This window comes from Pogona vitticeps, chromosome 1, assembly GCF_051106095.1.
Source record: "Pogona vitticeps strain Pit_001003342236 chromosome 1, PviZW2.1, whole genome shotgun sequence".
Lineage (NCBI taxonomy): Eukaryota > Metazoa > Chordata > Lepidosauria > Squamata > Agamidae > Pogona > Pogona vitticeps.
In genome coordinates, this window is record NC_135783.1 from 65,598,410 (window position 1) to 65,616,341 (window position 17,932).

At 39.7% G+C, this 17,932-nt stretch overlaps 1 long non-coding RNA gene across 1 annotated transcript; it reads right to left on the reverse strand.

Annotated features, from left to right (window-relative positions):
- Positions 1–1,140: 1,140 nt before the first annotated feature.
- LOC110086938 (uncharacterized) lies at positions 1,141–14,380 on the reverse strand. Its single transcript, XR_012086991.2, has 2 exons — positions 14,086–14,380; positions 1,141–1,289 (listed from the first exon to the last, which is right to left on the reverse strand). It is a non-coding gene; the product is annotated as an uncharacterized LOC110086938 (long non-coding RNA).
- Between the last annotated feature and the right edge of the window lie 3,552 nt (positions 14,381–17,932).

Sequence of the window (17,932 nt, forward strand, 5' to 3'; positions counted from 1 at the left end):
AGGGAAAGAGGCAAAAAAGGGGGGATGTAAGAACAGACTAGATCAGTGATGGCAAACCTATGGCACGCATGCCACAGCTAGCACACAGAGCCCTCTCTGTGGGCACATGAACCATAAGTCACCATAGAGAAATACTTACCCATCCTCCAATCCTGGATTTCAGCAATCCCCTCTGCTGGTGCAGTGGTCTAGTGGAGGGGTGCAATGGCGACCATTACCGGTCTAGCCCAATGGGGGATTGGAGGACCAGTAAGTATTTATTTGTTAATACTGCCCATGGAGGGGGGATATCAAGCATTTAACTCTTGCAGTACAGGAGCAGTTGTTTTTTCTAAACTAAAACTTTAGCATTGGGGTTTTAATTGCAGCATTGTCACTTTGAAATAAATAAGTTGATTTTGTGTTGCAGTTTGGGCACTCGGGCTCAAAAAAGGTTCACCATCACTGCACTAGGCACTCAGAGGCAGCCACTGCCCTCAAGCAGCAGATTTTGCAGTACCTGTGTATTTTTGCCATCTATCCATGGCATAGATCCACATGAATTTTAATCTACGCACATCTCCAAATCATTGCCTATCTCCATTTCCTTGGGTGTGGCACTGGCGTGAGAGGTTCGACTGGAAGCTTCTTCGAAGTGGCATATTTTTTCCCCACTTGTACTCTGCAAGGAGCTGTCCATGGAGTGCTCATGGTGTTGATGATGAAGATGAGGCTTGCCAGGTCTCAGAGAATGAGCTGCTGTGCCAGGAAATGGCTGGGCTCCCCTGAATCTCCAGGCCAGGCAAACAAATGTGAAGAGCAGTGGTGGAAGAGAAGGAGCGAGTCTCATTTATTGTTATGGGGTGGCCATAGTGTTTGGGTACCCAACTGCAACCGTCTCTGAATGGCACCAGAGCTCATTGGTTTCCTGTGTCTGTCCAACATGACACATAATATACTTGCTTAGGAGCTCAGACAGGGAACCCACAATGCCTAGCTCACTCCCTCACACATGCATGGAGAAATATGTTCCCAATTCCTGTGACATCACAAGGCCCCACACCATGACTTCACAAAGACCCACCCCAGGCATCAGGCCCCAGATATAATGAGGGGTGGGGAAGATAATCCCGTGACAGCCCCTGACAAACAAGACAACACTTTGAAACCGTATCGGAAAATTCTTTTATTGGTTTTGGAAAAGAGGCTAAATGGGTATCCTCAGCAGAGACAATGGCCTGGTTCAGCTCCAGCAGGATGTTTGCCTTCTGGTCCCTCAAATCAGCCTGGGGAAGAGGATGCATCAGGCCCTGCAAGAGAAAGAGAGAGAAAAACAACTAAGGGACGAGCTCGTCCACTGCCATCAACCGGGTTCAACCCAGGCGTATCCACCAACCAATGTTCTGGCAACTTCATCACGAAGTTCCACCTGCCAACATCCACTGGCTTCCACCAGGAATATCCACCCATTCATCTCTTCCACTCAACTTCTGAAGCCAGCCTCCGCCAGCTCCCAAATGCTTGGGTCACACACATGCCCTGGTGACATCTCCATGGAATGCCAGCCAGCCCATTTACACCAGCCACTCCCGACACACACATACCTTCACTCCACCAGCCATTCACACACACACATGGGCTTCCGTCCACCGATATCCACCAAGCTTCCGCCAGCTGGTTTCAGGAGGCTAATGTCCCCTGGCTTCATCCACCAACCTCTGCTGGCCTCTGCCTTGCAGCCTCAGTCAGCTTCGGCAGGAAGATTCTACCAGTTTCTGTCTGCCAACATCCACCAACTTCCCCCTGGTCCATCACCGACATCAGCCAGCTTCAAGCCACAGATCTCTGCCAGCCTCGAGCTGTTAACTCGCAAGCCCACTTAGCAAGTTCATCTGCTTTTGCAAGAGAACTTGCTTTGGGCAGAAGGGCTGGGTCCCCTGCAGCCACTGCCACTCTCTCTGCCGGACTGCCCTCTGGCCACTGGCCTCCCTTCTGGTCTCCTGCCCTGCCCACCAAGCCCCTTTTATCTGCCAGCAGAGAGGTGGGGCTCTGTGAGGTCACAAAGACCCAGGAGAGTGGGGTTGGGTTCCCAAGGCAGCAGCAGCACCCTCGGGATTGGCTGAGTCCTGAAGATGATGTCAACTGTCCCTGTGATCATGTGATTCATCCACAAAAGCTTGCATTTTGCATGATTTTTTTAAAATTTGCGGCCTATTAATGTGTCCCCTGTCACCAATCCCTCTGATTGTTAAATCTCCCCATGTTGGATTTCTGACAGGATTCTAGGCTGGTGCTCCAAAAAGTTATCTTCTAGCATTTGCAGGAAAAGGAACATTCCTAAGCCCTGAGCTAGGGGAAAAATGAAAGTAATAAATGAATAAGGATGGGCACAGTCACACAATGAAGCCTTTGATCCTTTTTTGCCCCTTTTTGGATATTTTTTCTTGTCCTTGCCATGAAAAAGATTTTATAAGGAGCCTATTAAGAAAACAATCTAAGTTTTCGAAACATGATTATTTTAACACCATCCCTGCACTATTAAAGATGCAGCTGTGTTTCAAAGACTCTCCCAGCCTTTGGAATTCCCTCCCACTGGAAGACAGATTTGCCGCACCAGTAAGTATTTATTTGTTAATACCGCCCATGGGGGGGGGGGGAAAGCAAGCATTTAACCCTTGTAGTGCAGGAACAGTTTTTTTTTTTTCTAAACTAAAACCTCAGCATTCAGATTTTAATTGCAGTATTGGCACTTTGAAATAAGTAAGTTGATTTTGTGTTGCAATTTGGGCACTTGGGCTCAAAAAGGTTCACCATCACTGAACTAGATCTTAAAGTCTTGTGTATATAGGGGAGGAGCAGACAGCCTACAGTGTAATCAAATTTGGTTCTCACAGGTAAGGTACTGAAACTACAGAATTACTGCATGAAATAGCCACTGTTTGGGCTAAGATATCAAGAAAGTTTTGATCTCCCACTGTTGCAAACATAACAATCTAGCTATAAATTTCAACTTGTCTTTGTCGTGTTCAAAGCTCAATATTGTTCTAACATGAGGATTGGGCATTATCCCACTTGGAACTTCCCTCACTGGATGAAATTGGAAGACCCTGGCTGGAAAATAGCAACAGTCAGTCTAGTCCACCATCCTGCACTAGAAGTGGCTTTCAATGCAGAAATCCTTTTCTGGAGAGCTTCACTTTAAAGTTTCTGAGTTAGCCAGTGGGAGACACATGTGGAGATCAGTACTGGTCTGTGTTCTAGTCAGGAGGGAGAGTTTATCCTGAAGGAGCCAAATGAGGTACTCATCCTTCTGAAATCTTGGGCTGCCAGTGTTGGAGATCTGCTTCCAGTTAGAGTACTGTAGACATTTACTGGGCTCAATGGAATAATGATTGAATTCTTTATAAGGCACTCAGAAGCATTCATTAACTTTTAGAGCAGAGGTGGGTGACTTCAGTAAGGCTGAGGACATTTATCACATTGTCTAGATTCTTCTTTGGGGCAGTGCTTCTAAGGGAGCATAAAATAGAAAGTGGAGTGGCCAAAAGGCCTAATAAGCTAATTTCCTTTAACTGAATTGTGATTTTTTAAAAAATTAAAACCTAGATAACAGTAATTGAAGACTTGAAAATAATGTCATAAAAATTTAGAACTTTATTCAACCTCCCCCCCACCACATATTCCTCATTCTGTGAAAATCAACTGTACACAGAAAATCAACACAGTCGGAGTTCTAACTCCCATCCTCTGAAGATGCCGGCCACAGAGACTGGTAAAACATTAGGAAGAAAAACTTCCGGAACACGGCCAAACAGCCCAAAAAACCTACAACAACCATCAGATCCCGGCCATGAAAGCCTTCAAGAATACATTTAACTTTATTCCTTTGGGATAATTCATTAACCAACAACGTATTGAATAAAATTCATTCACTGATTTCTACTTTTATGTAAGTATCAATTCACACCTACTTTATTAAGAAAGCAGCAGAACCAGAGAATTGCATGTCCGTAATACTTTGATGATTAATAATCCCTCTGATTTAAGCCTCTTAATAAAAAAATCAAATTTAGTCTCTTAAATAACAAAAGGCCTAATCCTCTATAACAACAACCAAGGTTTAAGTAAGAAAAACACTGGGGAGGTCCCTGGGAAGAAAGTGGTAATTCAAGGTTTCTTGTTTAATTTCACACTGACACCACTACCCCAGAAAGAAAGAAAGAAAGAAAGAAAGAAAGAAAGAAAGAAAGAAAGAAAGAAAGAAAGAAAGAAAGAAAGAAAGAAAGAAAGAAAGAAAGAAAGAAAGAAAGAAAGAAAAGGAAAGGAAAGGAAAGGAAAGGAAAGGAAAGAAAAGAAAAGAAAAGAAAAGGAAAGGAAAGGAAAGAAAAGTATTATTTTTGGCCTTCTTAAAGTTTTTTGTAGATTTAGCACCTTAAAAACCAATTTTCTGAAGAGCCTTGGTGGACACTGGAAGGCATCATCCCCCCACTCAAAAGAGATATACATACATATATACAGTGGTGCCCCGCTTAATGAGCACACTGTTTAACGACGAATCTGCATAGCAACACGTTTTTTGCGATCGTTTTTACAATCGCATTGCGATGTTTTCTATGGGCAAACATCGCATTGCGATGATCGGTAAACGTTTCGCTTACCGATCTTTGCATTGCGATGTTTGGGAAACAGCTGATCGGCGGTTCCAAAATGGCCACCGGAAGAAGAAAATGGTCGCCCGTAGCATTTTCGTGCCCTGCCCTCGCTTACTGAGGCGGCGAAAATGGCGGCCGTATGGGGAATCTTTGCTTAACGGTGAGTTTATCCCCCATAGGAACGCATTAAACGGAGTTTAATGCGTTCCTATGGGGTTTTCAGTTCCGTTTAGCGATGTTTCCGGATAGCGACGTTAATCCTGGAACTGATTAACGTCACTATGCACGGCACCACTGTATATATGGGAGTCATGTGCAACCTATTGACTTCATTTTGTCATAACTCACATGTCAGGGACACATGAAGAGATTCCTGTGAAAATCAACCAATGGTATTGCTTTCCCTATTATCTTTTTTTCCCCAATCTCCATCTGTTGTTCTGTATAGGAAAATGCTAAATTTAGGGCAGTCCAATGCCCCTTCTGGCAAACCCTGCACAGGGCCATTTTGTACAGAATTGTTACAACCCTGTGGAGTCTGATATTTCTTCTGACCTTTCCAGATGAATCACAGTCAGGAAAGGAGCCACTCCATGTAGGAATTAATTCAGTGCTGCTTGGTATTTCTTCCAGAAGACAATGGCAGTAAAACATCCAAGAAATCCTGCTGAGAGACATATCAGTGGGGGATGTTATACAAGGAACTCTCAGGTGGTGGGGGGGAACACATAATTTTCTCCTTCCTTCTTACTTTCTGCCTGAGAATGAAAGACTGCAAAATTTGTGTCCCTTGGCTGGTCCATTCTAAATGCAAACTAACTTATTCTTCCTTTATTGTGTGCAGCTGGCTGTGGAATAATCAATATACTTTAAAAACTAAAAGTCAAAGAAACTAGTGAGTAGAGGAGTCACAGACAATGACCATGTGTGGTATGGCCAGAACTTTTCCAGGACTGGAATGACGTATCATTTATTTGCATGTCACAACATCATCGGAGCTGTACTATTTAACAGTGTAGAAACATCCAAAATTATACACAGCTAAGTTGGGACAACACCATGGAGAGAATAAAGAATGCTTGTTGATGTACAGTATCAAAATATTGAACAAAAGACTGCAAGCAGCATATTATATGATGATCATTTATAGATGAGATTCCTAAACTGAAGGCAAAAGATATAGCTTACTAAACTTTTCACAACTTACTGGCTGGCTCTGCTCCTTCCCCCCGTTAGGCTATTTCATCAAAATGGAAGTTGGCAAAGTGTGCGGTACTCTTTGGAAGTAATGAAAAAAGATGTCAAAACTTGTTAAGGTCAGTGAGCAAAACAGCATGGATTGCATAGTATTATGGAATTATTAATTTAAAAATTTATATATGAATAAAAGCATCTGGTGAATGAATAAGAGTAATTCCTTTCACTTGGCTAATTTAAATGCCAGCTGTCTCTGTCTTCAACCATATTTTCTCATAAAAGCCTTAACACAGTCTGTCTGCTTATGAAAACGCAGAATTTATGGAAACTGCAACGTCTAGGTTTCAGACTATAGCCATGCGTGTGTAATACTTATTTGAGAAAATAATTGGTACAGTTTGCAGGATGACTGATGGATTAAATATCATATTAAGAAATACATAGGATTCCGAAATTAAAAGTGCTAGTCATGACCTTTAAAGCCCTTTACGGATTAGGCCCAGGCTATCTGGAAGACTGTATCTCCCTATACAAGGTCCCAGTCATATTAAGATCCTCAGGGGAGTACTTCCTCTTGGTCCCTCCACTCTCACAGGCATGACTGCTTAGGATCAGAGAGAGGACTTTTCCTGTGGCTGCTCCCAGATTATGAACTCCCTCCCATTGGAGGTCCGCTTATCTATTTCCCTCACTTCCTTCTGGCAAAAGTACAAATGGGAGACTGAGTCTCAAGATGTATATAAATATTGACAATGCAAACTTTATTTTTATTTAAAAAGCTCAGGCTTGACACGTTTTAGCTGTGGCCTTCTTCAGGAGTGGTAGTTATGTTAATCCATTCAGCTAAAACAAAAAAGAGACTCCTGGCACCTTAACAACTAACAAGTTTTATTTGTCATAATCATCCTTGGATATTAAGTCAGTTTCTTCAGATGCAACTGAACATATTCATATTTTTACTTTTTTTGTAGAAAATTTTGCAGATTTTTGTACAATTTCAGGCATTCACTCATTACAGAAGTGGGATAAGATCTACTTTATAGTTTACCAAAGATTAAATGTCCATTCACCCATGAAGTTTACATCCATATTGTCAATTATTTTAATGCTTTTGAATGTGCACACATGGTTTTGGAGAATGGATGAGTTGAAATGCAGTTTTAATTTTCCACCCTCACAGAACATAATATCAAAATATGAGGTAAAAATGACATCCTCGAGATATTGATGCACTGTTTCTCAAGTTGTATGGAGGAATGACAGTGTTACATATTCTTTTCATTGGAACATCTGACAGATACAGAATTATTTAGTGGGCTTTTCCCCATTTGTTGTTGTTGTTACTGGTACCATGCAATCTCAAATATATTCCTGTGCTGAAACCAAATACATACATATTCTAGAAAACTATTTCACTAAATTTATGTAACAGTATCTGTGAGAGAAAATATGAGGACATTTCATGATTTTACATGAAAAACACATTAGCTGCTTTTATATGAGAGAGAAGGAGCTTAATTTGATTCTGGGTTGTAATAGAGGTTAAGTATAAGCCATTAATGTTCTGAACATCATTCCCATATAATAATTCTTCTAATGAAATGACTCACTTGTAATTCAAGCTGACAAAATGGAGGAGGTGAGGAGACAATGTCCATAACTAGTACTTGAAGATTTAACACTCCTGAGGCAAATTTTAATATGCCCATATTTTCTGGTGTGGAAAAGGTGCTTAGGAATCCTGTGGATGCTACGTTACCCACCTAAATTACAGCTTCTGAAAGTTAAGTCTCGGTGAACACTTGTAGGACAAAATTTGTGTTTGAGCTTCTCAAAGTATTCTTGTTCCAGAATCCAATCAATCTATATCCACCGAGAGGCAAACAAAAATGGTTTTAAAGTTTTTTATCTCCCAAAGAAAAAAGGAAAAGAAAAACAAGCATTATTTTCAGCCTAGAAGTATGCTTAGAGGGGATTCAGGTGACCTACTATCAATGCATTTACATGGAGATTATAATCTGTTTCCCATTTACTGCCACTGCTGTTAAAAAATGAAGATATCATCTTCCTTGGTGATTCATCATGTGATGAATGTTTTACACAACCAGGCTTGAAAAGGCTTATACCTTGATACTCAGATGAATTTTGATATGATTGTTAATTATTGTTTGGTTTCATTATAGAGTTAACCCTTTATAGGAGTAATGACAGCTGTGATGAACACAGGCTTCTGATGTTTTCCCTAGAGGCAGTTATCTGATCTAACATTCATGGCAGATTATGGATAACTGCAGTGAACAAGAGGCCCCGGTCACAAGAACCCTAGATTCATAGAATAGAAGGAACACTGCCTCGATTTAACACAGGAAGGATTAATCTCCAAATCCTGTTATGGTAATTTATTGATGGATTTCTGTTTTGTGAGTAGATAACTCTGCTCAATAAACCTACGCTAGCATACATTTTGTAGAGTTGCCAGACTGAGTCAAAATTCTATGAAAAATCATAGGCCCTTTTCGAGAACGTTTTAATAAACAAAACAAAGAAACATATATACACACACCAGAAAGCTCCGGAACATAAAATAGACTTCTCTCTGACCAAAAACAAATCAGCTCTGTTCTTTTAAAGTGCGCAATCAGTGAAGGGAAATATACTGCAAATATGTATTTTTTTAAAATTATGTACACCTAGAGAAAATAGGTTTTAACATTAATTTTGGGTAACCTAACTAGAATTTGAACCAAGTTTATTTCACTGACCTCTTTCCCTGGCAGCAGGTCAGAGACAAATAAAAGGAGCAGTTCTCACCCACATTGTACAGAAATGTGAGAATATACTTTCATGCAATTAATTAATATATTTTTCAGCCAGCTGTAGTAACATATAACCTTATACACTTGTATAATGAGACAGATCATTAGTCCATCTCTGTCATTGCTGGTAATTGAGAAGCAGTAGCTCAGTAATTGTTATTATTTAGGCAAGATGAACTATCAGGAAGGTCTCTACATAGCTTAGTTGAGCAAAGTAGGCCAAAAACACAGCTAATTTGTCTTAGGTTGTAGCTTTAGAAAGCCAGCATATTCTTTAATTATTTTGGATATCACATGATTTAACGAGACAATGAGCTGCAACACTCTTTCCAGCCATTGTTAAGGGTAGTGCTCCTCAGCATCAATAATGAGCTGCCCCAATGGCACAAAGAGTAAATCATTAGACTTTTGCTTCTGGATCACCTAGTTGAGCCCATCGGTACCTTGTGTACTAAGATATAAACACATGGCGGTAGCATGTATTTCTGGGCACTCCTCTTTCAGATTAATGTTCTCTGCAAAGCTTGTGGTATTTTCCTTACATAAACACTGAACTCTGTGGCCGTGTAGAAGGCAATTCATTGTCACAGTATGTGGGGAAGCCCACTAACATATCATCCATATATGTTTGGGAAGCAAAAGATAATTTCACAATGTTTTTCACAAGATGTCACAACATTTGTGTTTCCTTGATCTTCACTTCCTCTGTAAAGGGTAGATTTAAAATACCTTGGCTGAAATCCTGTTCCTTAGCACAGTAAGTTGCAACCAGAGTAGGCCCACTGAAGCAGTAGAGATTTGGTGAGCCAACTCCTGTGTTTGTTCCATTGATTCAAATGTGCCTACTCTAGCTGAAACTTGCTGTGCTAAGCAACAAGATATTAGCCATTATCTTAGATGCATCCCTGGCTTATTAGTTTATATAAAAATCAGCCCAGACAATGCTTTGGCTTATTTGAGTAGAAATCTTGTCACCTGGCCTAGAAGGACATGACCTTAAAACACATGACCATTTATAAATAATAACAGCTGATGTTACTGTCAGGTCTTATATACATTTGTGAGAATCTCAGAATTTTCAGACATGCTATCACAAGTCACAATTTATCTAATTGATAATGTAGTGGTGTACACATTTTTTTTAAAAAAATGTTCGCTGTTAGCATGTCCACATATGCATCATCCTTTAAAAGGCAATTAGAGAACACAAATGTGCATAAAAATTGCATGCATTAATTCTAGAGATATTCACTAGCCAAATGTTTTGGTTCCCACTCCAAGTATATATTTGAATAACAGGCCAATTCAGCTTGTGTCAATGTAGAGGCTGCCCAGTCCAGTTCAGGTCCACATCTGTGTCTTGCTTCAGAAAACCAAATAACTGAGTCTCCCATTGATTGTAATTGGAAGTTAACAAATAGATGTGTAAATTTCTTGTGTTTTATGAGAAGGCAACATACACCGTTTTTGAACATATTGAAAAACCTACAATGACAACATTTGGTTTTCTAGATTTGGTTTGTCAAACAGAAGACAAACAGATGCAGGGATTTTATTTAACTATTTATTGATGTATTAAAATATTCTATACCCTGATTTTCTTCCCAAGAGGACCCAAGGCCATTTGCAAAATTAAAAACAAACAATATTAAGAACTAACAACTAATACATTATTATAATATTTGAGGAGAACTAAATAGACATCAAATTAAAAACTAATGGATCAAAATATTCTTAAGCAGTTCTAAATACTCATTTTAAAAATGCAGCAGCCTGGTTTTTAAGAACCCCCTCTTTGGCATCCAATTACTGAGAAGAAAACTGCCTGAAGAGAAATGTCTTTGCCTGCTTAACGAAAGGACAGCAAAGAGAGGGCCAGCCTGGCCTGCCATGGGAGGGAGTTCCCCAGCTCGGAAGCAGCGACAGAGAAGGCCCTCCTGTGTGTCCTTATCATATGCACCTGTGAGGGTGGCAGGACTGAGAGAAACCAAGACAGGTCATCAAAAGAGAAGTGGTCTTTTAGATACCTTAGACCCAAGTCATTTTTTGCTTTATAGATCAAAATCAGCATTTTGAAGGGTGCCAGAAAACAGACTGGCAATCCTTAAGAGTTGTTGCAACATGGAAGTTATATGATCCCAGTAACCAGCTCCAGATCACAACTTGGCTATGGCATTTTGGACCTTCTAACGTTTCCGAACATCTTCCAAAGTCAGACCTGTGTAGAATGTGCTACAGTAATCCAAACAGCTGTAACTAAGGTATGTGTCACCATGGTCAGATCAGATGTTTCCAGGAATGGACACAGCTGGTGCACCAGTTTTAACTGCAAATGCCACCATCTTTTTCGGGTGAGTGAAAACTGAAACTATTCCCTGATCTGCCTTTATTCACCTTCATGCAGTTCATTATTGGCACTAAAACACCTGCTTAGAACTTGCTTGGAATTAGATTGAAAGGAAAGATAGAGTTGGGTATACTCATACTATTTTGTGCTATTGTAACCTGTATAGACAATTTGGTTGAGTCCAGTGTGCAGAGATATATTAGGAAGGGACTGCAATTCTGAATTTCAGTTTAGAAGGAGAGAGGGAGAATAGGAGAGGGCATGGACATTGTTCCTGACTCATTTTGCTTTAAAGAGATATTTGCATTATTTCATTTTTTTTTCTAGAAGCAAATTCTCTTGTGTCACAGTACTGCTGAATGGAACTCAAAGGTGTATACTTTCTAGCACTCAAATTGGGGTATGCTTGTATTACTGTTGAACATGTTTCTGATTTTAGAAAAACATATATTTGTAAAGTTCGTTGTGTTTGCAGTACTCATGTAAGGAAGATAGTCCCATAAAATCCAGAATGTAGTACACGATGAACCTTTAATTTGTGATGAGGTAACAGCTTGTATATTGCTGTATATTGTCTCCCTGCTTATTTAACTTAGATGCAGAATACATCATGCGAAAGGCTGGACTGGAGGAATCCTAAACCAGAATTAAGATTGCTGGACGAAATATCAACAACCTCCTATATACAGATGATACCACTCTGATGGCAGAAAGTGAGGAGGAATTAGAGAACCTCTTAATGAGGGTGAAAGAGGAGAGTGCAAAAAATGGTGTGAAGCTCAACATAAAAAAAAAAAAAACTAAGATCATGGCCACTGATCCCATCAACTCCTGGCAAATAAAAGGGGAAGATATGGAGGCAGTGACAGATTTTACTTTTTTGGGCTCCATAATCACTGCAGATGGTGACAGTAGCCACGAAATGAAAAGACACCTGCTTCTTGGGAGGAAAGCGATGACAAACCTTGACAGCATCTTAAAAAGCAGAGACATCATTTTGCCGCCCAGGTTCGCATAGGCAAAGCTATGGTTTTTCCAGCAGCAATGTATGGAAGTGAGAGCTGGACCATAAAGAAGGCTGACCACCAAGGAACTTATGCTTTTGAATTGTGGTGCTGGAAGTGACTCTGGACTGCAAAGAGAACAAACCTATAAATTTTATTCATTTATTTTGCAGGAAATCAACCCCGAGTGTTCACTGGAAGGACAGATCCTGAAGCTGAGGCTCCAATACTTTGTCCATCTCATGAGAATAGAAGACCCTGATGTTGGGAAAGTGTGAAGGCAAGAGGAGAAGGGGACAACAGAGGACGAGATGGTTCGACAGTATCATTGAAACTACCAACATGAATTTGACCCAACTCCAGGAGGCAGTGGAAGACAGGAGGGCCTGGTGTGCTCTGGTCCATTGGGTCACGAAGAGTCAGACACGACTTAACGACTAAACAACAAAACAGCTTGTAACTTATTTTTCTGAATTAAATGGCATTTCCAAAGATAGTTGTGCATTCTGAGGGGAATTTTTTTTAGATGAGTTGGTTCAGGGGGGCTTTGTGCAAGAGTAGCCTTAACTGATAGTTGTTGTAGGGTTTTTTGGGCTTTTTGGCAGTGTTCTGGAGGTTTTCCTTCCTAACGTTTCACCACTTTCCTCCAGAATACAGCCAAACAGCCTGCAAAACCTACAACAACCATTGGATCCTGGCTGTGAAAGCCTTCGAAAATATGTAGCCTTTACTGTTTGCTTGGGGGGGGGGGAAGTGGAGTGTTATGTTTATCTTTGATAGATAAATTTTAAGAAGGTTGTCAGGATGTGAAAATTTGTTTATATAGAAGTATCTACAGAAAAAAGAAGCCCTGAAAAGTTAACAAACAAGGGCTGTGTGTAGCAAAAGTAGTCATGAAAATAGAATTGAGGCTTGAATAGCAGTTCAGCAATTAAAAGCAATTAACTAGCTATCAAACCGAGCAAGGTCACTGTACCATAACATTCCTTACAATTGAACATGTTTATGTAGCAATGCGTGAATATGAAGGTGGTTTCTGCAGGTCTTGTAACTTGTATACAGTACTTTATAATGTTCACCCATTGCAGCTACTTGTACTGTAGTTTGTATTTCCAATACCTTGGAGCAAAGTATTCTGGCATTCCAGGGTTCTGATGCAACAGGCTTTTATTCCTCTAAGCTTTGCAGAAATTTACTCAAAAGCACTCAATGTTATACTCTCCCAGGACCCATAGATTCCACAAAAACTCTTCTAATGTACCGACTCCAGGGAGAAAGAACTAACAAAGAGCATTAAGAGACTAAAGTAATCCTGCATTATATTATTCCATCATCTCTTTCCCAAAGCACTGGGATTAGAGGTACTGTGATACTGTGATTAGAAACTAAAACTGTCAGTCGAAGCACTGTTTTTTCCCCTATTCTTGTTTCTTTTTTTTTTTTTTTAATCTCATGAAGAGCATGGCCAGAAAATATCTGATTTTATTTTATTTTATTTTATTGTGCAGATATACTGTGTAGATCCCTGGCTGTCTCTGAGACTGAATTGTTAATGAAGAGAAGATTCAAAGTCAGTTCAGGTTAGGGGTGCCCACAGAATCAGACCAATTTTCTTCAAAATAACGCTGAATCAAAAACACCCTCCAGTTACTGCATACATAGATATATAAATGTGGAAATCATTATAGTAATTGAAGAATAAGTGAAGAAGACTGTGAGCAAGCAACTGATCTACCTGTTCAGTCTGTTAGCCAGGTACTCATTGTTGACAAGACACTTTAAGACCCTTGTCCTTCCTTTCTAATGGTTCTCTATGTTGGACTGAAGGACCAGAGAACTGTATTCTGACAGTTTTTCTAATAGAGGACTGGCCTCTGTAAAGAAAGGCACTTGACAAGGTTTTTAAATTATTATTATTATTATTATTATTATTATTATTATTATTATTATTATTATTATTATTATTATTATTATTATTATTATTATTATTATTATTATTATTAATTGTACTTGATCTCAGTAAAATTCAACTAAGGCAGCATCCGTTTCTATCACATGACATCAGAGAAAGCTACATATTATGGACTCACCATCAATCTCCGGTCTTCTAGATTATTATATTCTGTCTCAAAGTTTCTTATATTGCTGATTATATATCTCAGGCTGGTAGTTAAATTCCAAAGTTCATGGTTCAAGCTTCTCAGCAATTACACAAATGGGTCCGAATATAGATTTTACTATTAAACCTTTTTTGCAAGGCAAGAGTAAAACAAAATCAGGAGACCCCCAAAATTCTGATTAGATTGGACATTTTTGCTGTAGTTTTTTCCTCCTGCTGCAATTACATCTTATGGCACTGTCATTCGTCCTTTCATTGGAAAACTTGCCAGTGTGTATTTGTGCTACATTTCTTTTCACTTCAGGGAAGGCTCATGCCAAAAAGGTACTCTGGCATAGCAATGAGGCATGAGTCATCGCTACTCTGTGCTACCTAGAAACAAAATGTCACTGTAGCTGTTCACTTTTCATTTCCTTACATAACCAAAGGCTAGCTAGGCAGCTTTTAAATTTCAGCCGAATAACTTTTCTTCTGGGAAGCCTCTTTTTCAATTCATCGGGGCAGATTACAAGATTTGTTTCTTAGTTTTACAGGAGTTGAGTGGTACTTTAATATCCTTTTATGTTTTACATCTGCTTTCCTGATTAGGGTAATCTGATACATTATCATGAGGGCAAGGATCTTCAGATTGCCTGATTGGTAAAAGAAAGTTTCTTACTCCAAAAGGGATGGACTCACTCCTACAAAAATGAGTGAACTTCAGATTTCTTAATAAATACAAGAATTCATGCTGAAGCAAAAGGGGCGTAATTCACCCTGACAATTGAGACAAGTAATACAGTGTGTCCTCTTCAAGGATTGCTGCCTTGTTGTGAAGGGGTGTGAGTAATTCAGAGAAGCTATGGGCTATGCTGTGCAGGGACACCCAAAACGGACAGGTCATAGTGGAGAGTTCTGACTAAATGTGATCCACCTGGAGCAGGAATTGGCAAGCCACTCCAGTATCTTTGCCAAGAAAACTCCATGGACTGAAACAAAAGGTTAAAAGATATGACACTGGAAGATGAGCCCCTCAGATCGGAAGGCGTCCAACATGCTACTGAGGAAGAGCGGAGGACAAGTACAAGTAGCTCCAGAGCTAATGAAGTGGTTGGTCCAAAGCTGATAGGATGCTCAGCTGTGGACATGCCTGGAAGTGAAAGAAAAGTCTGATACTGCAAAATAAAATACTGCATAGGAAGCTGGAATGTAAGAACCTTGGAGATGGCAAGAATCAACATTGACATCCTGGGCATCAGTGAACTAAAATGGATGGGAATGGGCAAATTCAATTCAGATGATTATCATATCTACTACTGTGGGCAAGAATCCCATAGAAGCAGTAGAATAGCCCTCATAGTCAACAAAAGAGTGGGAAAAGCTGTACTGGGATACAATCTCAAAAATGACAGAATGATTTCAATACGAATCCAAGGCAGACCTTTCAACATCACAGTAATCCAAATTTATGCACCAACCACGAATGCTGAAGAGGCATCCAAAGAGGCAACCACACTATCTGGGTTGTCTGGGATATCCAAATCTTTCTGGTATAATTCTTCTGTGTATTCTTGCCACCTCTTCTTGCTGTCTTCTTTTTCTGTTAGGTCCCTACCATTTTTTGTCCTTTATTATGTCCATCTTTGCACAAAATGTTCCTTTAACATCTCCAATTTTCTTGCACAGATCTCTAGTTTTTCCCTTTCTATTATTTTCCTCTATTTCTTGTCACTGTTCTTTTAAGAAGGCCCTCTTATCTCGCCTTGCTATTCTTTGGAAGTCTGTATTCAGTTTTCTGTAACTTTCCCTATCTCCCTTACATTTTGTTTCCCTTCTCTTCTCTGCTGTTTGTAAGCCTCATTGGACAGCCACTTTGCTTTCTTGCATTTCCTTTTCTTTGGGATGGTTTTTGTTGCTGCCTCTTGTACAATGTTACAAACCTCCATCCATAGTTCTTCAGGCATTTTGTCCACCAAATCTAGTTCCTTAAATCTGTTCTTCACTTCCACTGTGTATTCATAAGGGATTTGGTTTAGATTATACCTGAGTAGCCCCGTGGTTCTTCCTACTTTCTTCAGTTTAAGCTTGAGTTTTGCTATAAGAAGCTGATGATCAGAGCCGCAACCAGCTCCTGGACTTGTTTTTGCTGACTGTATAGAGCTTCTTCATCTTTGGCTGCAGAGAATATAATCAATCTGATTTCGGTATTGCCAATCTGGTGATGTCCATGTGTAGAGTTGCCTCTTGTGTCACTGGAAAAGAGTGTTTGTAGTTACCAGCTTGTTCTCCCTGACAAAACTCTATTAGCTTTTGCCCTGCTTCGTTTTGAACTCCAAGGCCAAACTTCCCTGTTGTTCCTTTTAGCTCTTGACTCCCTACTTTAGCATTCCAGTCCCCTATAATAAGAAGAACATCTTTCTTTGGTGTCAGTTCTAGAAGGTGTTGTAAGTCTTCATAGAACTGGTCAATTTCAGCCTCTTCAGCATCAGTGGTTGGTGCATAAACTTGGATTATTGTGATGTTGAAAGGTCTGCCTTGGAGTCGTATTGGAATCATTTTATCATTTTTGAGTTTATATCCCAGTAGAGCTTTTCCCACTCTTTTGTTGAGTACGAGGGCTACTCCATTTCTTCTATGGGCTTCTTGTTCACAATAGTAGAAACGATAATTGTCTGAATTGAATTCGCCCATTCCCATCCATTTTAGTTCACTGACGCCCAGGATGTCTATGTTTATTCTTGACATCTCCTGTTTATTCTTGTCATGTCCTCAAAATCATTGTTTGTTCTTGCCATCTCCTCAAAATCTGTACTGAAATCCATTATTTGCAATTGCATGTCGGGGAAAGAAAAAGAGAGAAACAGGGGGCCATGCTATTTTGGGCCACTAGGAATTGTTAAAATAGTAGTGGCCTCAGTCGCCAGTAGAAATCACAACTCACCACTTCTAGTACTTTTTTCAGGAGCATCTCCAAAATGGCCATGGTTAGAGCCAAGCTATGCTGAAATATTATTTTTGTTCTCTCTCTCCCCCACCTTCCACTCCCATGTCCACAGATGTACATACATATGGATACCGAAGATATAAGATAAAACAGTGGGGGCCAAATAGCCTGAAAGTATGATTTGTGACAGTCCTAAGTAATACTTTTGTATAAGCATGATGACCATCCTCAGTAGCAAGAATAGGGATAAAATTATTCTAGTAAAATCTATTCTTCATTTTATGGTCTAGCTACCTTCTTTCCTTCTATCAAGTTTTGTGAAAAGATTTTGTGGTATCCCATAATGTATTAATGCCCAAAGTAATGGGGGAGCCAGATCTGAGGAGTGACTGAGAAGAGATAGTAAGAAGGCAATCGTTGTGACCATAAAATATTATTTCTTTATAATTTTTCAATCTTTATAGCCATTTCCTGAGAAGATAGTATTGGGGACATTATTCCAAATGAGGAAGTACAAGAATGATTTAAGAAAGAAAGAAAGAGGTAACGGTGATAACTGTGGGCTCTTGGACTGGCTTATAAAAATTAACCTAAAATGCTTCTCCTAGCAACAATATGTAAAATGGCTGACCAGAGATATGGACCAAGGGCACAAATACATCATTTTCTCTTTAAATTTAAAAGGCCTTGGGTTCTGCAGTAAGGTGCTCCTTGTCTGTTGAAGATTGTGCTCCTTTTAATGCATTAAATTATGTATGTATCTGTATAGCAGCCGTTTCCATATTAAAATAGTCCCTCTAGGCCCAAACTCTCCCAAGTTCTTAGAGCCAACCTTTATAACTTTCTTTTATGCTCTTTAAAGCCAAATATTTGGAAATGTTTAAGTATTAGTTTA